Source organism: Somniosus microcephalus, chromosome 4 (genome assembly GCF_052327205.1).
Source record: "Somniosus microcephalus isolate GS21.2 chromosome 4, FLI_Smic_1.0, whole genome shotgun sequence".
Lineage (NCBI taxonomy): Eukaryota > Metazoa > Chordata > Chondrichthyes > Squaliformes > Somniosidae > Somniosus > Somniosus microcephalus.
Window position 1 is genome coordinate 144,410,742 of NC_140990.1, and position 27,965 is coordinate 144,438,706.

At 45.7% G+C, this 27,965-nt stretch overlaps 1 pseudogene; it reads left to right on the top strand.

The window, feature by feature from the left end:
* The first annotated feature begins 2,440 nt into the window (after positions 1-2,440).
* Positions 2,441-27,965, top strand: part of LOC147119881 (uncharacterized) — a 56,635-nt pseudogene continuing 31,110 nt past the window's right edge.

Here is a 27,965-nt window from a genome sequence, read left to right on the forward strand (position 1 = left end):
GCCCACGCCCGTTCCCGCGGCTTTGCTCCAGCGCAGGCCCAGCCGCAATTGGCGGCCGAGAAGCCGGGGCCTGGGAGGGCGTGGGGCGGGGCTCAGGGCTCGGGCTTACCAGGGCGCTGCACTCGGCTGGGCCATGTCAGTGCGTGGGGCGGCACGGAGCTCCGCGGAGCCATCGCCGGCAGAGGGGAGAGGGTCTGCTGGCTCCCCCCCTCCCTTTCTCCCCCTTCCCTTTTAACCTTCCCCCCTCCCCCTCCTTCCCCCGCCCCCCACACCCCCCTGCCCCTCCACCCACCCCACCCGCCCTCCCCCTACACCAACCCCATTCCCCCCTCCACGCCCCCTTCCCCCCTCCCCCTACACCCCACCGCCCCCTCTCCCCTCACCCCTTCCCCTCCCCCCTCTCCCTCCACCCCTCCCCCTCTTCCCCCTTCCCTCCCCCTTCCCCCTCCCCCTGCACCCCTTCCCCCTTCCCCTCCCCCTTACCCCCTCCCCCCCACCCCTCCCCTCCCCCTCTCCCCCCTCCCCTCTCCCCCCTCCCACTCCCCCCTACCCACTCCTCCTGCCCCCTCCCCCTCCCCTTCCCCCCGCATCCTCCCCTCCCCCTACACTCCCCCCTCCCCCTACCCTCCCCCTCCCCATCCCTCTACACCCCCTTCCCCCCAGTCGCTCTCTCTCTTACCCCCAGTCGCTCTCTCTCTTAACCCCACTCTCTCTCTCTCTTCCCCCCAGTCGCTCTCTCACTTGCACCCCAGTCACTCTCTCTCTTCATCCCAGTCGCTCTCTCTCTTCTCCCCAGTCGAACTCTCTCTTCCCCCCCATTTGCTCTCTCATTTCCCCCAAGTCACTCTCTCTCTTACCCCCAGTCGCTCTCTCTCTTCCCCCCAGTCGCTCTCTCTCTTCCCCCCAGAAGCTCTCTCTCTTCCCCCCAGTCGCTTTCTCGCTCTCTTCCAACAACAACATCCCCTCAAAAAAACCTCGGCACCGCCGGGCACTCCAGCTAGTCTCTAATAAATTAGATCATCACGATTTCCCTTTAATAAAATGATAAGGCAGAGTCAACATGGTTTTATGAAATGGAAATCATGTATAACAAACTTATTGGAGATATGATTTTCTAAGTGCCCTATTACCACTTCCTTAATAATGTATTTGAGCATTTTCCCGACGACTGATATCAGGCTAGCTGGCCTGTAGTTCCCTTTTTTGTCGCTCCCTCCTTTCTTGAATAGCAATGTTACATGTGCTACCTCCCAATCCGCAACTACCGTTCTAGAATCTAAGAAATTTTGGAAGATCACAACCAATGCATCCAATATTTCTGAACCCACTTCGATTAGAACCCTAGGATGTAGGCCATCAGATTCAGGGGATTTGTAGACTTTTAGTCCTGTTCGTTTCTCAAGGAGTTTTTCTCTACTGCTAATAATTACTTTAAGTTCCGCACTCTTATTAAACCCTTCGTTCCCCATTATTTTTGGAATGTTTCTGTGTCTACTACTCTGAAGACGGATACAAAATATTCCTTTAACGTCTATGCCATTTCATTATTCCCCATCATAATTTCACCTGTCTCAGCCTGTAAGGAGCCAAGGCTTACTTTAGTTACTCTCTTCCATTTTACATACGTGTAGGAGCTATTACAATTGGGTTTTATATTTATTGCTACTTACTCAATACTTACTAAGAGATGTAATATAAAAACATCCCGAAACTGAAAATATAATAAAGAATAGTCAGCGTAGATTCCAAAAGGAAAGGTCATGCCTGACCAAGCGCATTGAATTATTTGAGGAGGTAACATTAAGGGTAGATTAGGCTAATGCAGTAGATGTAATGGCCCAGATTTTTCGGTTGCAGTGATGGCGAAACTGTCAGCTTTCGCTGTCATTACCCTGTGAAACTGACAGCAACTTCTGTCTGACCCCTTCTATTTCAAGACTACTCTTTATTTGTCGTCCATAATTCAGTTAGCACCTTGTTGCCCTCTCAGATACTTCAACCTGGTTTCCTTCACTCTGTCAAATAATTTTAAACAAGGCTCAACAGTGACAATTTTTTCGTGCTTGGGTCTTAGTTTCACCATGGCAACTGCACAACAAGCTTTTCATAGGATCTCCTGAAAATATGCCATCGGATTGCTATCGTAGTGTTTAAATATTTCGTTTTTAAACAGTATAATGTCTATTTTAATCTGTTCTATTGCATCTAAGTCATTCGAGTAAAAGTGACTCATATCTGTTTGTTCCAGGGACCGCAATGAAGATAAATTCTCATCGGTGAAAATAATTGGAAAGCTATCTGTTTAAATGACTAAATAATATAAATTTACGATGTGAGCTAATTGTCTCTCGGGAGAGTAACACCAGATATAAAAAGTGGGACCTTTAAACGGGTCACAGAGAATGGCTCAGAGCTCAGATACTATCGCTTCTCAGGGAAAATGCATGCACCACCAAAGGGCCTGATTTATACCATTTATTATATCGTTCTTGCAGCTCTCGGAATCCCAGGTAAGCTATTGTATTAAGTTATTATCGAAATAAAAATCGCTGACTTGCTGGATTTAAGTTATAATTGTCTCGTGGTGTTTCCCAGCGATTCACCTCATTTTTAAAAGATAATTTCAGAAAATATTGCATCGCAGATTTCTGTTCTTTGATTTTTTGAAACTAAAATTTAATTTGAGAGTCACTCACACACACACAACTGATTCAGGATTATTCTCCTTCACAGCCGATTTGCAGTCTCTTATCTTAAGCCACGCTGGTTCCTGTTAATGCGCAAAGCACTGATAGCCTCGCCGTTAGTTCTACAGCAAAATCCGTGCCAACATGTCTATTCCTGATCAGTGCCCTGACATAATGGCCCAGAAATTCGAGTCAGGCGCTTCCTGTGGGTGTAAGCCCCCGATGTGCACTTACCTTGCCTGGCCGTTGTGCTCTGGGGCCCTGTGGAATTCCGACCCGGGGCCTGGTCCAGCTGCCAGTGCACAGTGCTTGTATATCCCAGGGGCGCAGTTAGTTTGATGCGTCACCTGGGATCACGTGGGCCATGGGGAGCCAATCGGAGCAGGGAATACTCCATTCATAAGCCTGACAGGAGGTGCTGTCAAGACTTATAAATATTATGGCCCCAAAATATCACTAAATCTTCAAATATATTTATAAAATCACATTTTTTAAATAAACTATAAATTACATGAAATATACAATAAACAATAATTTAAATTTAAAAAAAAATAATTTTATTTTCTAACGGGGCTAAAAATAATCTTACCTTGCTTTAAAGTATTAAAAAATAATAAACCTGTGGGAAAAATGTTTTAATTTTAATTAATTTACCACTTACCTTGTAAAAAGTAGGCCTTACGCCTGCTTTTTACATTTCTAACTTCTGCATGCTTACCCTCGCGGGAAAACCCGTAAAAAAAAACGAAGTTCGATGCGCACGCACAGCCTCTCCCGCGCACGCATTCGACCTCTGAACCCCTTCGTTCAGAGGAACGGAAGTGCCGGTTCCCCGCGCATGTGCAGTGCATGCAGGAAACCGGCACTTCCATTGGGCCTACGGGTGAGTACCCCGTGCATACGCACCCGTGGAGACCCAAAATTCTGCCCCATTGTTTAATAACGTTAGGCCTGGATTTTGCAGAAAATGTCAAAGTGAGGCTTTGAATTCAAGAATAACTCTGACCGCAACTTCCGGCGTCATCACATGCACAGTTAAATGCTAAAATCAGAAAGTTGCTGTCCGAGATGCCCTGCTCCTTCTGGAGCTTCGTTAAACCGGTATCTCGTCTAGAGACTCAGCATTCAAATACATGGAAGGGAGTGAAGTTCGGATAGTTAAGTGACAGTTACCCACTTAACACACAGGAATCACTTCGGGCTTGTACATTGAAGTGATAATGATTATTTAATGGCGTGATAAGTCTTAATTTCTGCGAACAACCTCTCTGGCACTGGAAATTATGTTTCACAAGTGTGGAGTCTCATTGCTTCAGGTTTTAATTATTGTTGGAGAAGTTTTTTTAATGTAAATGATAAAAATGTTTATTTCTCTCTCTTTTTTCTTTCTCCCTTTATCCTACATTTCTTTCCTTCACTTTATTTCGCTTCCTGTACATGATTTGGTTTTGATTAAAGAATTGTAACTTAAAATTCCTGGTTCAGACGTGGATTTTTCAATCTGATTGGTTAATTTTGGTCAGTGGTCAACGATCGGCTCCAGTCATTCATTACACTTACACTTGCCCACAGAATTCACATGGGTTTTTGCACTGGAACTTGCTGTCATTAGAAAGGAGTGTGGTATCTGGGACTGGTGTGAACAGCGCAAGTAACTGTGTCTCATTAAACAACCAGCCTGAAAAAATCCTAACTTAGACATGCAGATTTTGAACCAATAAGTGTGAGTTAGAATAGTTAATTCAAAGCCAAATCATGTACAGTAAACCAAATAAAGAGAGGGAAAGAAAGATAGGTTAAAGGAAGAGGATCGGATTTTGTGGTCAGCAGCCAAGTGACGGCGCTCGCAGCCGACCTCAAAGAAAACTGTACACAAACAACAAGCAATCTCTGCGGCCTGGATCTCACCATTCCCGACATTAATTTCATTCTGGCGTTACCTATAGGGGATCTCCAAAGTTCAGCAACAGAAATATCATCAAGCAGTCTAAGCAGCCAATCACATTGAATACTTCTTACAGACAGCAAACCAGGAAGTTAAAAGCACTGATTGTCATTCATTTTTAATCATTTTACAGTGAGTAAAAAAAATGGGGCATACTCATGGGATTAAGATATAAGCTGAAATATCATAAACAAACTTTAAAATATATAGATTTTATCAAATTATGAGAGAATTCCATATTAAGTTTGAGAGTGCTGTGCTTAAGTCCCAAATTAGGGTGTTAAGTTTATACAGTGCCAATTACGGAGGTATGAGGGGAGAGTTGGCTGAGGTACATTGGGAAATTAGATTAAAATATATGAAGGCAGGTATGCAATGGCAAACATTCCCAGCCATTTTCTTCTGAAACAATGAACAGCTTGCAATCGATTGTGAGTTAGGGTGATGGGTCAATGGAGCTTAGTATAATTTAGGATGATGTGGCTTGGTGTGATTTAGGATTATGTGTGAATGGGGCTTGGAGTGATTTAGCATGATGTGTGAATGGGTCTTGGTATGAGTTTGGATGATGGGTGAATGGGGCTTGGTGTGAGTTAGGATGATGGGTGAATGGGTCTTGGTGTGAGTTAGGATGATGGGTGAGTGGGGCTTGGTGTGAGATTAGGGAGATATGTGGATAGTCCTTGGTGTGAGTTAGGATGATGAGTGAGTGGGGCTTGGTGAGAGTTAGGATGATGGGTGAATGGGTCTTGGTGTAAGTTTGGATGATGGGTGAATGGGGCTTGGTGTAAGTTAGGATGATGGGTGGATGTGTCTTGTTGTGAGACAGAACGATGGGTGAATGGGTCTTTGTGTGAATTATGATGATGTGGCTTGGTGTAAGTTAGGATGATTGATGAATGGGGCTTGGACTGATATATGATTATGGGTGAATGGGGCTTGGAGTAAGTTAGGATGATTGGTGAATGGGGCTAGGACTGATTTATGATTATGGGTGAATGGGGCTTGGTGTGATTTAGGATGCTGGGTGAATAACGCTTGGTGTAATTTAGGATGATGGGCTTGGTGTGAGTTAGGATGATGATTGAATGGGTCTTGGTGTGAGTTAGGATGATGTATGAATGGGTCTTCATGTGTGTTAGGATGATGTGTGAATCGGGCTTGGTGTAAGTTAGGATGATGGGTGAATGGGGCTTAGTTTAAGTTACGATGTTGGGTGAATTTGTCTTGGTGTGAGTTAGGACGATGGGTGAATGGGTGTTGCTATGAGTTAAGATGATGGGTAAATGGGACTTCGTGTGTGTTACGATGATGGTGAACGGGTCTTGGTGTGAGATTTGATGATGATTTAATGGGTCTTGATGTGATTGAGGATGATGCATGAATGGGGCTTTTTTGAGTTAGCATGATGGGTCAATGTTTCTTGGTGTGAGTGAGGATGATGGGTGAATGTGCCTTGGTGCAAGTTACGATGATGGGTGAATAGGCCTTGGTCTGAGTTAGGATGATGGGTGTATGGGGCTTGGTGTGAGATAGGATGATAGGTGAATGTAGCTTGGCGTGAATTAGGATGATGGGTGAATTGGTATTGGTGTGAGTAAGGATGATTGGTGAATGGGGCTTGGTGTAAGTTATGATGATGGGAATGGGTCTTGATGTGAATTACGATGATGGGTGAGAGGGTCTTGGTTGAGTTAGGATGATGGATGAATGGGGGTTGTTCTGAGTTATGATGATGGGTGAATGTGGCTTGATGTGAGTTATGATGATGGGCGAATGGGTCTTGGTGTGCTTTTTGATGATGGGTGAATGGGGCTTGGAGTGCATTGTGATGGTTGATGAATGGGGATTGGTGTGAATTAGGATGATGGGTGAATGCGGCTTGGTGTGAGTTAGGCTGATGGGCAAATGGCTCTTGGTGTGAGTTAGGATGATGGGTGAATGGGTCTTCGTATGTGTTAGGAGGATGTGTGAATGGGGATTGGTGTGAATTAGGATGATGGGTGAATGCGGCTTGGTGTGAGTTAGGCTGATGGGCAAATGGCTCTTGGTGTGAGTTAGGATGATGGGTGAATGGGTCTTCGTATGTGTTAGGAGGATGTGTGAATGGGGCTTGGTGCAAATTAGAATGATGGGTGAATGGGGCTATGTGTGAATTAGGAGGTTGATTGAATGGGTCTTGGTGTGAGTTAGGATGATGGGGCTTGGTGTGAGTTAGGATGATGGGTGAATGAGTTTGGTGTGAGTCAGGATGTTGGGTGAATGGGGCTTGGAGTGATTTAGGATGATGGGTGAATGGGCCTTGGTGTGAGCTAGGATTATGGGTTTATGAGTCTTGGTGTGAATTAGGATGATGTGTCAATGGAGCTTGGTGTAATGTAGAATGATGGGGCTTGGTGCGAGTTAGCATTATGGATGAATGGGGCTTGGAGTGGTTAAGGATGATGGTTAAATGGGTCTTGGTGTGAGTTAAGGTGACGGGTGAATGGGTTTTCTGTGAGTTAGGATCATGTATGAATGGGCCCTCTTGTGTGTTAGGATGATGTGTGAATGCAGCTTGGTGTAAGTTAGGATGATGGTTGAATGGGGCTTAGTTTAAGTTAGGATGTTTGGTGAATGTGTTTTGGTTTGAGTCAGGATGGTGTCTGAATGGGTCTTTGTGTGAGATAGGACGATGGGTGAATGGGTGTTGTTGTGAGTTAGGATGATGTTTAAATGTGTCTTCGTGTGAGTTAGGATGATGATGAACGTGCCTTGGTGTGAGTTAGGATAATGAGTGAATGGTTTTGATGTGATTTCGGATGATGGGTGAATGGGACTTGGTGTGAGTTATGATGATGGGTGAATGGGGCTTGGTGCGAGTTCGGATGATGGGAGAACGGCCTTGGTGTGAGTTACGAAGATGGCTGAAAGGGATTAGGTGTGAGTTAGGATGACGGATGAATGGGGCTTGCTGTGAGTTAGATTGATGGATGAATGGTTCTTTGTGTGCGTTAGGATGATGGGTGAATGGGGCATGGTGTAAGATAGGATGATGTGTGAATTGGGCTTGGTATGAGTTAGGATGATGGGTGCATAGGTCTTGTTGTGTGTTAGGATGATGGGTGAATGCGTCTTGGTGTGAGTTAGGACGATGTGTGAATGGGGCGTGGAGTGATTTAGGATGATGAGTGAATGGGGCTTGCTGTGAGTTAGTATAATTGGTGAATGGGGCTTGGTGTGAGTTAGGATGATGTTTGAATGGGGCTTGATACGAGTTAGGAAGATGGGTGAATGGAGCTTGGGGCGCTTTAGGATGATGCTTGAATGGGTCTTGGTTTCAGTTAGGATGATGGGTGATTGTGTCTCCTTGTGAGTTGGAATAATGGGAGAATGGGTCTTGGTGTGAGTTAGGACGATGGGTGAATGTGTGTTGTTGTGAGTTAGGATGATGGGTAACTGGGACTTCGTGTGAGTTAGGATGATGATGAACGGACCTTGGTGTGAGCTTTGATAATGATTCAATGGGTCTTGATGTGATTGAGTATGATGCATGAATGGGGCTTTTTTGAGTTAGCATGATGGGTCAATGTTTCTTGTTGTTAGTTAGGATGATTTGTGAATGGGTCTTGGTGTAAGTTACGATGATGGGTGAAAGGGGCTTGTTGTGATTTAGGATTGTGGGTGAATGGGATTTGGTGTCTGTTAGGATGATGTTTGAATGCGTCTTGGTGTGAGTTAGAATGATGGGTGAATGAGGCTTGGTATGACTAAGGTTGATGGGTGAATGGGGCTTGGTGTGCGTTATGATGATGGGTGACTGTGTCTTGGTGTGAGTTAGGATGATGGGTGAATAGGTCTGGTATAAGTTAGGGTTATGGGTGAATGGGTCTTGGTGTGAGTTAGGATGATTCGTGATTGGGACTTGGTGTACGTTTGGACGATTGTTGAATGGGCCTTGGTGTGAGTTAGGATTTGGGATGAATGAGCATTGTTGTAAGTTAGGATGATGAGTGAATAGGCCTTGATATGTGTTAGGATGATGGTTAGAAACATAGAAACATAGAAGATAGGCTTAATGGGAATTGGTGTACGTTAGGATGATGGGTGTCTGGGTTTTGGTGTGAGTTAGGATGATGGGTGGATGAGTCTTGGTGTGAGTAAGGATGATGGGTGTATGGTGCTTGGTGTGAGATAGGATGATGGGTGAATAGGCCTTGGTGTGTGTTTGGATGATGGGTGAATGAGTCTTGTTGTGAGATCGGATGAAGTGTGAACGGGACTTGGTGTGAGTTAGGATAATAGACGAATGGGGCTTGGTGTGAATTAGGAAGATGGGTGAATTTGTCTTGGTGTGAGTAAGGGTGATGGGTGAATGGGCTTGGTGTGAGTTAGGATGATGGGTGAATGGGTCTTGATGTGAGTTAGGCTGATGGGTGAGTGGGTCTTGGTGTGAGATAAGATGATGGGTGAATGGGGGTTGTTCTGAGTTATGATGAAGTGTGAATGTGGCTTGGTGTGCTTTATGATAATGGGTGAATGGGGCTTGGAGTGAATTATGATGGTTGGTGAATGGGGATTGGTGTGAGTTAGGATGATGGGTGAATGCGGCTTCGTGTGAGTTAGACTGATGGGCAAATGGGTCTTGGTGTGAGTTAGGATGATGGGTGAATGGGTCTCCTTGACAGTTGGAATAATGATTAAAAGGGTCTTGGTGTGAGTTAGAATGATGTGTGAATGTGTCTTGGTGTGAGTTAGGATGATGGGCGAACGGGGCTTGTTCTGAGTTATGATGACGGGTGAATGTGGCTTCATGTGAGTTATGATGATGGGCGATTGGGTCTTGGTGTGAGTTGTGATGATGGGAGAATGGGGCTTGGAGTGAATTATGATGGTTGGTGAATGGGGATTGGTGTTAGTTAGGATGGTGGGTGAATGCGGCTTGGTGTGTGTTAGGATGATGGGCAAATAACTCTTGGTGTGAGTTAGGTGATGTTTGAATGGATCTTCGTATGTGTTAGGATGATGTGTGAATGGGGCTTGGTGCCAATTAGAATGATGGGTGAATGGGGCTAGGTGTGAGTTAGGAGGATGATTGAATGTGTCTTGGTGTGAGTTAGGTTGACGGGGCTTGGTGTGAGTTAGGATGAAGAGTGAATGAGTCTTGGTGTGAGTCAGGATGATGGGTGAATGGGGCTTGGTGTGATTTAGGATGATGGGTTCATTGGTCTTGGTGTGAATTAGTATGATGGGTCAATGGACCTTGGTGCAATGTATGATGATGGGGCTTTGTGTGAGTTAGCATTATGGGTGAATGGGGTTGGATTGGTTTAGGATGTTGGGTGAATGGGTCTTGGTGTGAGTTAGGATGACGGGTGAATGGGTTTGGTGTGAGTTAGGATGATGGTTGAATGGGTACAGGGGTGAGTTGGGATGATGTATGAATGGGTCCCCATGTGTGTTCGGATGATGTGTGAACGAGGCTTGGTGTAAGTTAGGATGATGGGTGCAAGTGTCTTGGTTTGAGTCAGGATGGTGTCTGAATGGGTCTTGGTGTGATTTAGGACGATGGGTGATTGGGTGTTGTTGTGATGTCGGATGACATGTAAATGGGTCTTCGTGTGAGTTAGGATGAGGATGAACGGGTCTTGGTGTGAGTTAGGATGTTGACTGAATGGTTCCCTATGTGATTTAGGATAATGGGTGAATGGGACTTGGTGTGAGTTACGATGATGGGTGAATGGGGCTTGATGTGAGTTAGGATGATGTGTGAATGGGGCTTGCAGTGAGTTAGGATGATGGATGAATGGCTCTTGGTGTGTGTTCGGATGATGGGTGAATGCGTCTTGGTGTGAGTTAGGATGATTGGTGAATGGGGCTTGGTGTGATTTAGGATGATGTTCGAATTGGGCTTGGTGCGAATTAGGAAGGTGGTTGAATGGAGCTTGGAGCGCTTTAGGATGATGCATGAATGGGTCTTGGTTTCAGTTAGGATGATGGTTGAATGGGTCTTCTTGTGAGTTGGAATAACGTGTGAATGTGTCTTGGTGTGAGTTAGGATAATGTGTGAATATGTCTTGCTGTGAGTTTGGATGATGGGTGAATGCGTCTTCGGATGTGTTATAATGATGAGTTAATGTGTCTTTGTATGAGTTAGGATGATTGGTGATTGGGCTTTGGTGTGACTTAGAATGATGGGTTAATGGGGCTTGGTGTGAGTTTGGATGATGTGTGAATGGTGCTTGGTGTGGGTTAGGATGATCTGTGAATGGGGTTTATCAGAGAGAAGAGAATCACAGAAACCGCACAGTGCAGATAGAGGCCATTTCGGCCCATCGAGCCTGCACCGACACATATCCCACCCGATCCCCGTAACCCCTACACATATCACACCCTACCCCCGTAACCCCACGTATTTAATCCCCCCCTAACACTAAGGGTCAATTTATCATAGCCAATCAACCTAACCCGCACATCTTTGGATTGTGGGAGGAAACCGGAGCACCCGGAGGAAACCCACGCAAACACGGGGAAAATGTGCAAACTCCACACAGACAGTCACCCGAGGCCGGATTCGAACCCGGGTCACTGGCACTGTGAGGCAACAGTGCTAACCACTATGCCACCGTGCTTCCCATGTTTGGTGTGAGTTAGGAAGCTGTATCGATGGGTTTTGGCGTTGGTTACAATGATGTGTGAATGGGGCTTGGTGAGAGTTAGAATGATGTGTGAATGGGGCTTGGTGTGTGCTAGGATGATGGGTGACTGGGTCTTGGTGTGAGATAGGATGTTGCATGAATGATGCTTGCTGTGATTTAGGTTGATGGGTGTATGAATGGTGGATGAAAGGGACTTGGTGTACGTTAGGATGATGTTTGAATGCGGTATAGTATGAGTTAGGATGATGGGGCTTGGTGTAAGTTAGAGTGATGGGTGAATTGGGTTTGGACTGTGTTAGAATAATAAGTGAATGGGGCTTGTTGTGAGTGAGGATGATGGGTGAATGAGTCTTGGTGTGAGTCAGGATGATGGGTGAATAGGGCTTGGTGTAATTTAGGATGACGAGGCTTGGTGTGAGTTAGGTTGATGGGTGAATGGGTTTCGTGTGTGTTAGGATGATGTGTGAATGAGGCCTCCTGTAAATTTGAATGATGGATGAACGGGGCTTGGTGTAAGATAGGACGATGGCTGAATGGGGCTTGGTGTATGTTAGGATCGTTGAATGTGTCTTGGTGTGAGTCAGGATTTTGCCTGAATGATGCTTGCTGTGAGTTAGGACGATGGGTGAATGGGTTTTGCTGAGAGTTGGGATGATGGGTGAGTGGGTCCTCCTCTGTGTTGGATGATGATGAACGGGCCTTGGTGTGAGTTAGGATGAAGGGTGAATGACGCTTGTTGTGAGTTGGGATGATGGGGGAATGGGACAAAGTGTGAGTTAGAACGATTGGTCAATGGTTCTTGGTGTGAGTTAGGATGATGTGTGAATGGGTTTCTTGTGTGTTAGGATGATGTTTGAATGGGGCCTGGTGTAAACTTGAATGATGGATGAATGGGGCTTGGTGTAAGATAGGACGATGGGTGAATGGGGCTTGGTGTATGTTAGGATCGGTGAATGTGTCTTGGTGTGAGTCATTTTTTTGCGTGAATGATGCTTGCTGTGAGTTAGGACGATGGGTGAATGGGTTTTGCTGAGAGTTAGAATGATGGGTGAGTGGGTCCTCCTCTGTGTTGGATGATGATAAACGGGCCTTGGTGTGAGTTAGCATGAAGGGTGAATGACGCTTGTTGTGAGTTAGGATGATGGGTGAATGGGACTTGGTGTGAGTTAGGATGATGGGTGAATAAGTCTTGGGGTAATTAGGATTACAGATGAATGGGGCTTGGTGTGAGATAGAATAATGTGTGAATGGGCCTTGGTTTGTGTTACGAAGATGGGTGAATGGGGCTTGGTGCGAGTAAGGATGATGGGTGAATGGGGCTTGGTGTGGGTTAGGATGATGTGTGAATGGGGCTTGATGTGAGTTAGGAAGCTGTGTGGATGTTTCTTGGTGTCAGTTAAGATGATGGGTGAATGAGGCTTGGTGTGAGATAGGATGATGTGTCAATGGGTCTTGGTGTGTGCTAGGAAAATGGGTGAATGCGTCTTGGTGTGAGTTAGAATGTTGGGTGAATGGTGCTTGCTGTGAGTTAGGGTGATGGGCGAATGGGGATTGATGTGGGTTCGGATGATGGGTGAATGAGGCTTCGAGTGGGTTAGGATGATATGTGAATGAGGCTTGGTGTGAGTTAGCATGATGTGTGAATAGGGCTTGGTGTGAGTTAGGATGATGGGTGAATGGGGCTTTGTGTAATTTAGGATGATGGCTGAATGCTTCTTGGTGTGAGATAGGATGATGGCTGAATGTGTCTTGGTGTTAGTTAGGATGATGTGTCAATGGAGCTTGGAGTAATTTAGGGTGATGTGGCTTGGTGTGAGTTAGTATTATGCGTGAATGGGCCATGGAGTTATTTCGGATGAAGGGTGACTGGGACTTGGTGTGCGTTATAATGAGGGGTGATGGTGTCTTGGAGTGAGTCAGGATGGTGGGTGAATGGGTCTTGGTGTGAGTTAGGACGATGAGTGAATGGCTGTTGTTGTGAATTAGGATGAAGTGTGAATGGGTCTTCGTGTGTGTTATGTTGATGTGTGAATGCGGTTTGGTGTAAGGTAGGATGATGGGTGAATGGTGCTTGGTGTAGGATAGGATGATGTGTGAATTGGAATGGTGTGAGTTAGGAAGCTGTGTGGATGGGTCTTGGTGTCAGTTAAGATGATGGGTGAATGGGGCTTGGTCTGAGTTAGGGTGATGGGTGAATGGTTCTTGGTGTGTGTTAGGATGTTGGGTGAATGGTACTTGCTGTGAGTTAGGGTGATGGATGAATGGGGCTTGGTGTGAGTTAGGAAGATGGGAGAATGGGGCTTGGTGTGAGTTATGATGATGGGTGAATGGGGCTTGGTGTGAGTTAGGGTGTTTGATGAATGGGGCTTGGTGTGATTTAGGGTGAGGTGTGATTGTATCTTCGTCTGAGATATCATGATGGGTGGATGGGTCTTAGTGTGATTTAGGATATTAGGGGAATGGTGCTTGCTCTGAGTTAGGATGATGGGTGGATGGTTCTTGGTGTGAGTTAGGATGATGGGTGTATTTGCCTTGGTGTAATTTAGGATGATGGGTGAATGGGGATTAGTGTGAGTTAGGATGATGGGTGAATGGTGTTTGGTGTAAATTACGATGAAGGTTGAATGGGGATTAGTGTGAGAAAGGATGATGGGTAAATGGGGTTTGGTCTGAGTTAGGATGATGGGTGCATAGGTCTTGGTGTGTGTTAGGATGATGTTAAAAGCACCTGGTGTGAGTTAGGATGATGGTTGAAAGGGGCTTGGTGCGAGTTAGAATGATGTGTGGATGTTTCTTGGTGTGAGATAGGATGATGGGTGAATGGGTCTTGGTGTGCGTTGCGATGATGTGTGAATGGGGATTGGTGTAAATGGAGCTTGGTGTCAGTTAGGACGATGGGTGAATGAGGCTTGGTGTGCATCATGATGAGGTTTGATTGTGTCTTGTTCTGAGTTAGGATGATGGGTGGATGGTTCTTCGTGTGAGTTAGGATGATGGGTGAATGGGCCTTGGTGTAATTTAGGATGATGGATAATTTGGTCTTGGTGTAAGTTAGGATGATGGGTGAATGGGGATTGATGTAATTTAGGATAATGGGTGAATGGGGATTAGTGTGAGTTAGGATGATGGGTGAATGGGGTTTGTTCTGAGTTAGGATGATGTGTGCATAGGTCTGGGTGTGTGTTAGGATGATGGGTGAATTGGGTTTGGTGTGAGTTAAGATGATGTGTGAATGGGGATTTGTGTAAATTAGGATGATGGGTGAATGGGGCTGGTGTGAGTTAGGATGATGATTGAATGGGTCTTGGTGTGATTTAGGATGATGGGGCTTGGTGAAAGTTATGATGATGGGTGAATGGGGATTGGACGGATTTAATATGATTGGTGAATGCGGCTTGGTGTGAGTTAGGATGATCGGTGAATGAGTCTTGGTGTGTGTCAGGATGATGGATGAATGGGGCTTGGTGTAATTTAGTTTGAAAGGGCTTGGTATGAGTTGGGATGATGGGTGAATGGGGCTTGTTGTGAGTTAGGGTGTTGCATCAATGGAGCTTGGTGTAATTTACGATGATGTGGCTTGGTGTGAGTTAAGGTGATGGGTGAATGGGACTTGTTGTGAGTTCGGATGACGGGTGAATGAATTGGTGTGAGTTCGGATGGTGGGTGAATGGCTGTTGTTGTGAGTTAGGATGAGATGTGATTAGGTCTTCGTGTGTGTTAGGATTATGTGTGTATGGGGCTTGGTGTGAGTAAGGATGATGCATGAATGGGTATTTGTGCGAGTTAGGATGATGGGCGATTGCATCTTGGTGTGACTTAGGATGATGGTTGAATGAGTCTTGGTGTGAGTTAGGATGATGTGTGAATGAGGCTTGCTGGGAGTTAGGATGATGGGGGAATGGCATTGGTGTGAGTTAAGAAGATGGCTTAATGTGGCTTGGTGTGAGTTTCAATGATGGGTGAATGGGGCTTGGTGGGAGTTAGGATGATCGGGGAATGGCCTTGGTGTGAGTTAGGATGCTGTGTGAATGAGGCTTGGTGTGAGTAAGAATGATGCGTGAATGGGGCTTGGTGCAAGTTAGAATGATTGGTGAATGGGGCTTGGTTTGAGTTAGGTTGATGAGTGAATGGGTCTTGGTGTGACTTAGAATGATTGGTTAATTGGTCTTGGTGCGAGTTAGGATGATGCATCTTCAGATGTGTTAGTATGTTGCGTGAATGTGGCTCTGTGTGAGTTATGATGATCGGTGAATTGTGCTTGGTGTGAGTTTTGATCATGTGTGAATGGGGCTTGGTGGGATTTAGGATGATGGGGGAATGGCCTTGGTGTGTGTTACAAAGAATGCTGAACGGTGCTTTTGTGAGTTAGGATGATGGGTGAATGGGTCTTGGTGTGAGATAGGATGATTGGGCTTGTTTTAAGTTAGGAAGATGGGTGAATGGGGCTAGATGTGAGTTAGGATGATGGGTGAATGGGTCTTGGTGTGTGATAGGATGATTGGGCATGTTGTAAGTTAGGAAGATTGGTGAATGGGGCTTGGACTGATTTAGCATGATGAGTCAATGTGTCTTGGTGTGAGATAGGATGCTGGGTCAATCGAGCTTGGTGTAATTTAGGATGATAGGGCTTGGTGTGCGTAGGGATTATGGAGGAATGTGGCTTGGAGTGATTTAGGATGATGGGTGAATGTGCCTTGGTGTGAGTTAGGATGACGGATGAATGTGTTTGGTGTGATTTAGGAAGATGGATGAATAGGTCTTCGTGTGTGTTAGGATAATGTGTGAATGGGGCTTGCTGTAATTTAGGATGGTGTGTGAATGGGTCCTGGTGCGAGTCAATATGGTGGGTGAATCGGTCTTCGTGTGAGTTAGGATGATGAGCGAATGTTTCTTGGCGTGAGTTAGGATGCTGTGTGAATGGGTCTTGGTCTAAGTGAGGATGATGGGTGAATGGGTCTTGGTGTGAGATAGGATGATTGGGCTAGTTTTAGAGGATGATGGGTGAATGGGTCTTGGTGTGAGATAGGATGATTGGGCTTGTTTTAAGTTAGAAAGATGGGTGAATGGGGCTAGCTGTGAGTTAGGATGATGTTTGAATGGGTCTTGGAGTGAGTTAGGATGATTGGGCATTTTGTAAGTTAGGAAGATTGGTGAATGGGGCTTGGACTGATTTAGGATGATGGGTGAATGGGGCTTGGTTTGAGTTAGAATGATTTATGAATGGGTCTTGGTGTGAGTTAGAATGATGGGGCTTGGTGTAAGTGAGGAAGATGGGTGAATGGGGCTTGGACAGATTCACCATGATGGATCAATTTGTCTTGGTGTGAGATAGGATGATGGGTCAATTCAGCTTGGTGTAACTTAGGATGATAGGGCTTGGTGTGCGTTAGGATTATGGAGGAATGTGGCTTGGAGTGCTTTAGGATGATGGGTGAATGTGCCTTGGTGTGAGTTAGGATGACAAATGAATGCGTTTGGTGTGATTTAGGAAGATGGATGAATAGGTCTTCGTGTGTGTTAGGATGATGTGTGAATGGGGCTTGCTGTAATTTAGGATGGTGTGAATGGGTCCTGGTGTGAGTCAATATGATGGGTGAATCGGTCTTCGTGTGAGTTAGGATGATGAGTGAATGTTTCTTGGCGTGAGTTAGGATGCTGTGTGAATGGGTCTTGATCTAAGTGAGGATGATGAGTGAATGGGTCTTGGTGTGAGTTAAGATGATGGGTGAATTGGACTTGGTCTGAGTTAGGATGATGGGTGAATGGGTCTTGGTCTGAGTTAGGATGATGGTTGAATGGGTCTTGGTCTGAGTTAGGATTTTGGGTGAATGGGGCTTGGTTTAACTGAGGATGATGGTGAAAGGGGCATGGTTTGATTTAGGATGGTTGGTGAATGGGTCTTCGTGTGAATTTCGATGATGATTGAATGGGGCTTGGAGTGAGTTAGGATGATGGGCGAATGGAACTTATTGTGAGTTAGGATGATGGGTGAATGTTGCTTGGTGTGACTTATGATGATGGGTGAATGGGGCTGGTGAGTGTTACGTTGATGGGCGAATGGGGCTTGGTTTGTGTTAAGATGATTGGTGAATGGGGCTTGGTGTGAGTCAGGATGATGGGTGAATGGTGCTTACATTGAGTTAAGATGATGGGTGAATGGGGCTTGATGTGAGTTAGGATGATAGGTGAATGGGGCTTGGTTTGATTTAGGATGGTGGGTGAAGGGGTCTTGGTGTGAGTTAGGATGAGGAGTGAATGTGTCTGATGACAGTTAGGATAATGAGTGCATGGAATTTAGTGGCAGTTAGGTTGATGGGTGAAAGGGGCTTGCTGTGATTTAGGATGATGGATGAATTGCACTTAGCGTGCGTTAGAACGATGGGTGAATGGGGCTTGGTCTGAAATAGGATGTTGGGTGCATTGGTGTTGGTGTGCGTTAGGAAGATGGGGGAATGGTTGTTAGATGAGTTAGGATGATTGGTGAATGTGGGTTGGTGTGAGGTAGGTTGATGTGTGAATGGGGCTTGGTGTAAGTTAGGATGATGATTGAATGGGGCTTGGGGCGAGTAAGGAAGGTGGGTGAAAGGGTCTTGGAGTGATTTAGGATGATGCGTGAAATGGTCTTGGTTTGAGTTAGGCTGATGGGTGAATGGGTCTTCGTATGAGTTAGGATGATGGGTGAATGCCTCTTCGGATGTGTTAGGCTGATGTGTGAATTGGTCTTGGAGTGACATAGGATGAAGGGTGAATGGGTCCTAGTGTGAGTTAGGATGATGGGTGATTGTGTCTTAGTATCACTTAGGATGAAGGGTGAATGGGTCCTGGTGTGAGTCAGGATGATGGGTAAATAGGGCTTGGAGTGATTTAGGATGATGGGTGAATGGGGCTTGTTGTGCGTTGGAGTGATGGGTCAATGGGTCTTGGTGCGAGATAGGATGATGGGTCAATTGAGCTTGGTCCAATTTAGAATGATGGATGAATGTGTCTTGGTGTGAGTTACGATGATGAGTGATTGAGTCTTGGAGTGAGTTAGTATGATGGCTGAATGAGGCTTGATGTGAATTAGGATGATGGTTGAATATGTCTTTGTGTTAGCTAGGATGATGGGTGAATGCGTCTTCGAATGTGTTAGGATGAGGAGTGGATGTGTCTTTGTTTGAGTTAGGATGACGGGTGAATGGGGCTTGATCGGAGTTAGGATGATGGGGAAATGGCTTTTAGTGTCAGTTAGGATGATGGTTGAATGGGGCTTGGTTTGAGTTACGATGATGTGTGAATGGGGTTTTGTGTGTATGGATGATGGTTGAATGGTGCTTTCTGTGAGTTAGGATGCTGGAGGACTGTCCTTGGTGTGGGTTATGAAGATATGTGAATGGGGCTTGGTGTGAGTTATGATGATGGGTGAATGGGGCATGGTGTAAGTTAGGATGATGGGTGAATGGGTCTTGCTGTGAGTTAGGTTGATGGGTGAATGCGGCATGCAGTGAGTAAGGATGATGGATGAATGGCTCTTAGTGTGCGTTAGGATGATGGGTGAATGGGGCATGGTGTAAGTTAGGATGATGGGTGAATGGGAATTGGCCTGAGTTGGGATGATGGGTGCACAGGTCTTGGTGTGTGTAAGCATGATGTGTATGAGTCTTGGTGTGATTTAGGATGGTGGGTGAATGGCGCTTGTTGGGAGTTATAATGAAGGGTGAATGAGGCTTGGAGTGATTTAGGATGATGGGTGAATGGGTCTTGGTGTGACTTCGGATGATGGGTGAATGGGGTTTGGTGTAAGATAGGACGATGTGCGAATGGGGCTTGGTGTGAGTTAGGATGATGTGTGAATGGGCTTGATGTGAGTTAGGATGATGTGTGAACATGTCTTGGTGTGTGTTAGGATGATTGGTGAATGGGGCTTTGTGTGAGTTAGGATGATGATTGAATGGGACTTGGTGTGAGTAATGATGATGGGTGAATTTGGCTTGGTGTGAGTTAGAATGATGTGTGAATATCTCTAGGTGTGAGTTAGGATGGTGTGTGATTGGGGCTTGGTTTGATTTAGGATGGTGGGTGAATGTGTCTTGGTGTGCGTTATGCTGATGGGTGATTGTTACTTGGTTTAAATTAGAATGATGGGTGAATGGGTCTTGGTGTGAGTAAGGATGATCTGTGATTGGGTCTTCGTTTAATTTATGATGATGGGGCTTGGTGTGAGTTAGGATAATGAGTGAATGGGGCTTGGAGTGATTTAGGATGATGGGTGATGTAAAAAGGAGTCTCACACATCAAGGAACTTTAAAGTAAGCTTTAAGCAACTTATAATTATATACTATATACAAGAGCGGTCTTCACCATGCCTCTAGGAGAAGCCCTTTTACCATACTGAGCAGTTCAGTATTTATACTAGTTCAAACACAGGAAGTGACGTATGCACAGGAAGTGATGTATACACAGAGTTCACAGTTCACAGTTCACAAGAAGTGATGTGCACATAACTTCACATTCTTCCCTCCTGCGAGATTAGAAGGCTGTGGTCTTCCTTTTATTCCGCAGCCGCCGAAAGAGGAAGAGTCGCACCCATTTGGGTTCCCGTCATAGAGGGTCTCTGGTCCGCTTACATGCTGTTGGCCATTGGCCAGAGTCTGTGTGGCCTGGTTTACCCTGTGAAGGGTCGGGGAGATCATAGCTTCGTGTACGACCTCCAATAGGTGCAGAGTTGGTCTGTCTCTGTTCAGAGGGAGGTGCAGAGCTGGTCTGTGGCGGATCAGTACTTTGGTGCGCGGCACTGGGAGGGTCGCAACTTTGAGTACGGGGTTCTACCGGCACCAAGCTAGTTGGTGTCAGATCAGGATCCTGGAGAGGGGTACCCGGTAGGTTCCAAGAGGCTCCTGGTAAAATACCATCACTCGATGTCCCACTAGGTCCTGGTGGGCAGGGAGCCAGATCCCGTAATGATGCGGTAGGTTCTCGGCTGTCGGGATATCGTATGTATGCATAGGTGGGGTTGGCATCGGTTAGTTCGACCTCGTCTACGAGAGGGTCATTTTTAGACGTCCGAACGTATCTTCAGAGTAGTACAGGTCCAGGAGTAATTAGCCATGACGGGAGGGATGTCCCATAACATGAGCGACGCTGGAATCCAAAGAACCGCTCATGAGGTGTAGTATTTGTGGCTGTAGAAAGAAGGGACCGTATAGAGTGCAATGCATCCGGAAGCACTGCTTCCCATTGCTGGTTTGGTAGGCCCCGAGATCTTAAAGCAAGATGTACGGAATTCCAGATGATACCATTATACCTCTCTACCTGCCCATTTCCGATGGGATGATATGGCGTCGTTTTGCTTGTAGCAGTTCCCCGTTCTGAGAGGTAGTCCTTGAGTTCCCTTGACATAAAGGATGGACCCCGATCCGAGTGAATGTAAGCCACCATGCCACAGAGAGAAAATACCTGCTCAAGGCAGCAGATTACTGTGGACGCCAGCATATTGGAGTAGGGGAAGGCAAATGGAAAACGTGAATTTTCATCAATCATGGTGAGCAAATATGTGTTCCGAGTTGAAGAGGGCACTGGGCCCTTAAAATCGATGCTAAGTCGTTGCATCGGTTGGGTTGCGTGTAGGAGCATACCATCTGAGGGGCGGAAGAATTGAGGTTTTAATTCTGCACAAAGCCGGCATTCTGAGCACATTTTCTTTACATCTCCAGTAGAAAAAGGGAGATTCCGTGATCGTACGAAATGTAGCATGTGCGTAACGCCAGGATGACACAATCCATTATGGACATCTATGAGAGTAGAGGATGACATAGTGGAGCAGAATGCTCGTGCGAGTGTATCCGGGGCCACATTCTCCTTGCCAGGTCGATAGTGAATGGTGTAACCAAAAGAGGCCAGTTCCATCCTCCAAAGCTGTATTTTATTATTCTTAATTTTGGTTCGTTTTCGATTATCGAGCATGAAGGCGACTGAGCGCTGGTCCGTGATTAATGTAAAGTGCTGGCGAGCTAGGAAATGGTTCCACTTCCGTACCGCCTCTATGATGGCTGTGGCTTCCTTCTCAACCGGAGGATAATGTAGCTCGGCACCTTGTAAGGTCCTGGACATAAATGCTACAGGACGACCTTCCTGATTTAGAGTAGCCGAGATCGCCACCTCCGAGGCATCACATTCGACAATGAAATGGAGATTCTCATCGATGGAGTGAAGAGCCGCTTTCTGCAACTGTTTTTTGAGAAGGTTAAAGGCCGCAACAGCCACTGTTTCCAATGGAAATGATCTAGCATGCAGCAAGGGTTGGATTTTGTCTGAAAAATGAGGAATCCATTTAGCGTAGTATGCAAACAGACCGAGAGCCCGACATAAAGAAGCCGGATTCTTAGGTGGCGGTAGCTCTTGGAGCGGGCGAAGTCTTTCTGGGTCTGGCTTAATGATACCATTGCCTACGCAGTAGCCAAGGGTGTTGATGGTCGGTTGCAACTCAACAGATTTAGATTCATTCAAAGTTAAGTTACGGTGATGGAGGGCATCCCAAAGTTTTTGGAGGTTGGCGTCATGTTCCTGTTGATCGTGACCTGCAATAGTAATGTTATCAAGATAGGGAAAAGTGTCCCTTAAGTTTTCCTGCTTAACCAGGCCATCCATTGCCCGTTGGAAGACAGCCACTCCATTAGTAACCCCGAATGGGAGGCGACGAAATTGTTACAGCCGTCCATTAGCCTCAAAGGCCGTGTACTGCTTATCTGAGACCTTCAAGGGTACCTGATGATAGGCACTTTTTAAATCGTAAGTTGAGAACACTTTGTATTCGGCCAGTTTATTAACCATATCATCAATGCGTGGCAATGGGTAGGCGTCCAAGTCAGTATATTGATTGATGGTTTGCGAATAATCAATGCATAGTCGTTGTTTGTGAGGTTTTAGAGGGTTCTTGACGATGATGACTTGAGCCCGCCAGGGCGACGAACATGGTTTGATGATATCCTCTGCTAAAAGTCGAGAGATTTCAGCCTCAATAAAAGATTGGTCTTCCTGACTAAAGTGCCACGATTTCGTTATTATTGGTTTGCATCGAGGAGGAGTACTGGAAATAATGAGGGTTCATCAAGTGAAGCTGCTGATAATGCACAAAACGGTAATTTAGAATATTAGAAATAGTAAGCCCAGGCTTGGATCCGCCGAACTCAATGGTGAGTTCTTATGCTGTTTTTGAAAATCCAGCCCTAAAATGAGATCACTACATAAGTCCTTGAGCACCGAAAGTCAGGTGGAGGGATACATGCGACCATTAAGTGTCATATCAATAATACAAAAGCCCGAGATTCTGGTATTAAGTGATGACTGAGCCATCGCAATTGCCTGGTCCGATGGGAAGATATGTAGTTTCAATTTCGCAACAATCTGTTCTCTAATGAAGCTATCAGTACTTCCTGAGTCAATTAAGGCATCTAAGGTATGCCCATTAATTGAAACTTTTGTAGCTGCATGAAACAGGTTCTGTGGGCAAGCAGCTGTAATTGGTGTGGTTGCACAGAGAGTGGCTGAAACTCTAGGTGTGCTTCTTCGGGAGAGAGCTCGAGAGGAAGCTTGATAGGTCCTAGACGGAGCATCTTGATAGGCCCTAATTGGGGCAGTTCGGTAGGCATTAGCTGGATAGGCCCTCGTAGAGGCTCTTGATTGGCAAACTTTTGCAAAGTGTCCCTTTTTATCGCAATGACTGCAGATCGCATTGGGAGCAGGGCAGAATTTCCTAGGGTGAAAAGAATCTCCACAAAAGAATCATTCCTTCCTAGATTGCCAAGAGGCTGCTAAAGTGGGGTCATCCTCCTCTTCTTCATCAGAATTATCATCAGGATTAGATTCCTCCATGATAGGGTTCACCTGAGGCCACTTGAATCATCTGGTTGCAGTTACAGCAGCAGATCGAGATCTGGGCAGCTGATAGAGGTCTGCATTTTTCTTTGCCAAATCCAGAGAACAAGCCAGGTCAAAAGCCTTTTGTAGCTCAAGTGTTTTACTTTCTAGTAGACGCTGGCGTATAAATGGAGAGGCAATCCCGCAGATGAAAGCATCACGAATCATTTCTTCGCAGTACAGCTCAGCCGAGGCTGCCTGAAAGTTACAATCTATGCTGAGCCTGCGAAGTTCTTGAAGGAATTCGTTAATCGATTCCCCTGGCCCTTGTCGGGCTGTGGCCAGTAGATGTCTAGCATAGACCTCATTTGCGGTCTTGGCATATAGTTTTTTAAGTGCCCGGATCACCTCATCGTAATTATCCCATTCATCAACATATTCAAACACTGTTGGGGGTCACATAGTTGATAAGTATCCTCAGTTTAGTAGAAGCATTTGCTTTACATTCATCAAGAAAATTCTCAAAAGTACGGTACCAATTCTTCCATACCCTGCCAGCTGCTGGTGCGTTTGGGTCCAAGTCCAGACGAGTAGGTTTAAGGATGTTTACCATCGTGGGTGGTTCCCTGGATCCTTAACTCCGAGTTTGTCCGAAGGTCTAGTATTTGTGAGTGTAAATACTAAGTTGCTTAAATTGATGTAAAAAGGAGTCTCACACATCACGGAACTTTAAAGTAAGCTTTAAGCAACTTATAATTATACTATATACAAGAGCGGTCTTCACCATGCCTCTAGGAGAAGCCCTTTTACGATACTGAGCAGTTCAGTATTTATACTAGTCCAAACACAGGAAGTGACGCATGCACAGGAAGTGATGTTTGCACAGCGTTCACAGTTCACAGTTCACAGGAAGTGATGTGCACATAACTTCATCCGGAAGTTATTTATTATTATTACAATGGGCGAATGGGTTTTGGTGTGAGAAAGGATGATGGCTCAATGGAGCTTGATATAATTTAGAATGATGGGTGAATGCGTCTTGGTGTGAGTTAGGATGATTGGTGAAAGGATATTGGTGTGAGTTAGGATGATGAGTGGATGGGTCATGGAGTGAGTTAGGATGATGGGTGAATGGGGCTTGGTGTAATTCATGATGACGGAGCTTGGTGTGCATTAGATTAATGAGTGAATGGGGCTAGGAATGATTTAGGATGATGGGTGAATGAGGCGTGGTGTGAATTAGGATGATGGGTTAATATGTCTTGGTGTGAGTTAGGATGATGTGTGAATCTGTCTTTGGATGTGTTAGGATGATGGGTGAATGGGGCTGATGTCAGTTAGGATAATGGGTGAATGAGGTTTAGTGGGAGTTAGGATGATGGGTGAATGGGGATTGCTGTGATTTAGGATGATGGATGAATTCCTCTTAGTGTGTGTTAGGATGATGGGTGAATGGGGCTTGCCTGAGTTAGGATGATGGGTGCATAGGTGTTGGTGTGCGTTAAGAAGATGGGGGAATGTTTCTTAGTTGAGTTAGGATGTTGGGTGAATGGGGGTTTGTGTGAGGTAGGTTGATGTGTGAATGGGGCTTGGTGCAAGTAAGGAACGTGGGTGAATGGGTCTTGGAGTGATTTAGGAAGATGCGTGAAATGGTCTTGGTTTGAGCTAGGATGATGGGTGAATGGGACTTCGAGTGAGTTTGGATGATGAGTGAATGTGTCTTGGTGTGAGTTAGGATGATGGGTGAATGTGTCTTGATGTGACTTAGGATGATGGGTGAATGCCTCCTCGGATGTGTTAGGATGATGTGTGAATGAGTCTTGGTGTGACATAGGATGAAGGGTGAATGGGTCCTGATGTGTGTTAGGATGATGGGTGATTGGATCTTAGTGTCACTGAGGGTGAAGGGTGAATGGTTCCTGGTGTGAGTCAGGATGATGGGTGAATAGGGATTGGAGTGATTTAGGATGATGGGTGAATGGGGCTTGTTGTGCGCTCGAGTGATGGGTCAATGGAACTTGGCGTGAGATAGGATGATGGGTCAATTGAGCTTGGTCCAATTTAGAATGATGGATGAATTTTTCTTGGTGTGAATTAGGATGATGAGTGATTGGGTCTTCGAGTGAGTTAGTATGATGGCTGAATGGGGCTTGATGTGAATTAGGATGATGGTTGAATGTGTCTTGGTGTGAGTAAGGATGATGGGTGAATGCGTCTTCGAATGAGTTAGGATGATGTGTGGATGGGTCTTCATGTGAGTTAAGATGACGGGTGAATTGGTCTTGGTCGGAGTTAGGATTATGGGGAAATGGCTCTTGGTGCCAGTTAGGATAATGGGTGAATGGGGCTTGGTTTGAGTTACGATGGTGTGTGATGGCGCTTTGTGTGTTTATGGATGATTGTTGAATGGTGCTTTGTGTGAGTTAGGATGATGGAGGACTGTCCTTGTCGTGGGTTGTGAAGATGTGTGAATGGGGATTGGTGTTAGTTAGGATGATGGGTGAATGGGGATTGGTCTGAGTTAGGATGATGTGTGAATGAGTCTTTGTGTGAGTTAGGATTGTGGGTTAATGGGGCTTGGTGGGAGTTATGATGAAGGGAGAATGTTTCTTGGAGTGATTTAGGATGATGGGTTTATGGGGCTTGTGGTGACATAGGATGATGGATGAATGGGGGTTGGTGTAATTAGGATGTTTGCTGAATGGGGCTTGGTGTGAGTTAGGATGATGTTTGAATGGGGCTTGGTGCGATTTTTGAAGATGGGTGAATGGGGCTTTGAGTCATTTAGGATGATGCGTGAATGTTTCTTGGTTTGAGTTATTATGATGAGTGAATGGGTCTTCGTGTGAATTAGCATGATGGGTGAATGCTTCTTCGGATGTGTTAGCCTGGTGTGTGAATGGGTCTTCCTGAGAGATGGGTGTTGTGTGAATGTGTCATTCTGTGAGATGGATGCTGTGTGAATGGGTCTTGGTGTTGTAAAGCCTGTGGTTTGTGCAGTTAATAAATACACAGACTTCAGAAGTAACAAACAAACAGGTCTTTACTATTCGAAGGTCAGGGCGAATCTGCCCCAGCAATCCTGCCACAACACTTATATACTGGTGTGGTCACTATCGGTATTACAGTATACAGAAGCCAAACAAATAGTGCCACACCTAAAGTAGTTCTCTTAAAGGTGAACGGTTACATACAATAGTTTCCTTAAAGGTAGACGGGTACTTACACTACAATCCTCCCTTTTTAGCTTTCAACATACTAAGTCCATAGTGAACATACATTCTAACATATATACAGGTTTATGTAGGACAGTTCATAGATTCAGTCTTTCTGGGGGTTTCCGGATTCTGTCCGGATAACGCCGCAGTGGTGTCGTCATTTCAGGCGGGCTAGGAGGTGCTTCTGGCAAGGTCGATTCGGCTTGAAAAGCCGTGTCAGGTTCAGCTGACTCCATTATTATTAGATCAGAAGTAGGTGTTCTGTGTATCTCAGTCTCGACCTTACCCGGATAAGGTGGTGAAGTCGGTTGCCCATTTGTGGCGGACCCTATGATTTGGTCAACATGGCGCCTTATTATATTGTCTCCAATGTCCACGGTGTACATCAACGGCCCCAGCCGTTTCCCAATAGTTCCAGGCTGCCATTTCTCAGTACGGTAGTCCTGGGCCAAAACTCGTTGACCGATCTGGAAAGATCTAGTGACCCTGTCGTTCATGCCCTGGAATTGTCGGTTCTCTACGTCTCTTCTGACGTTCGGTTTTAGTAAATCCAGCCGGCATGTTAGGCATCTATTACAAAACATCATTGCGGGAGTTTGATTTGTGACCGCATGTGTTGCATTTCGGTATGCCAACAAAAAGCTATCCACCTTATGTTGTAGACTTATGTTTTCATTACTCATGGCCTTTACGGCCTTCTTGATGGTCTGGACAAACCTTTCAGCCAATCCATCGGAGGCGGGATGGTATGGGGCTGACGTGTAATGTTTAACCCCATTGCTCTTTAAGAATTTCTTGAATTCTTCGGACACAAATTGTGGTCCATTATCAGAACAGATCTGTTCTGGCAGGCCATTCCGAGCAAACATAGTCCTTAATACGGTAATGGTTTTTTCCGTCGTGGTGGTGGTCATCTTAATTACTTCCAGCCACTTGGAGTGGGCATCCACCGCTATCAGAAACATCGAGTCCATAAATGGACCAGCAAAGTCGATGTGTACTCTTTGCCAAGGCGATGAGGGCCACTCCCATGGATGCAGAGGAGCCTGGGGTGGCGCGTTCTGAACCCTCTGACATCCTAGGCAGTTCTTCGTGATCTCCTCTATGTCTCCATCAATGCCTGGCCACCACACAAACGCTCTTGCTAGATTCTTCATCTTTACTCCACCCAGATGTCCTTCGTGCAGCTCCTCTAGCACTTTCATTTGGAGTTTGGGTGGAATCACCACTCTAGATCCACACATCAGGGTTCCTCGACACACTGACAGTTGTTCTTTCCTCTGTGCAAATGCTTGCAGTGTTGGTTCGCTCTGTGCTGGCCATCCCTCCACCGTTACATCATAGACTCGTGAAAGAGTCGGGTCATTCCTTGTCTCATTCTCAATCATTGAGTTTGTTATCGGTAGACACTCCACTATGGATGAGTGGAACAACTCTACTGGGTCCACTATACTCGCTTCTTCTACCATCGGCAATGGCAAGCGTGACAACCCATCAGCATTTCCATGCTGTTTAGACCCTTTGTACTCAATTTCGTATTGGTGTGCCCCAAGTAACACGGACCACCTTTGTAACCTTTGTGCTGTCATGGTGGAAACGGCCTTATTTGGGTTGAATATGGACACCAACGGCTGGTGGTCTG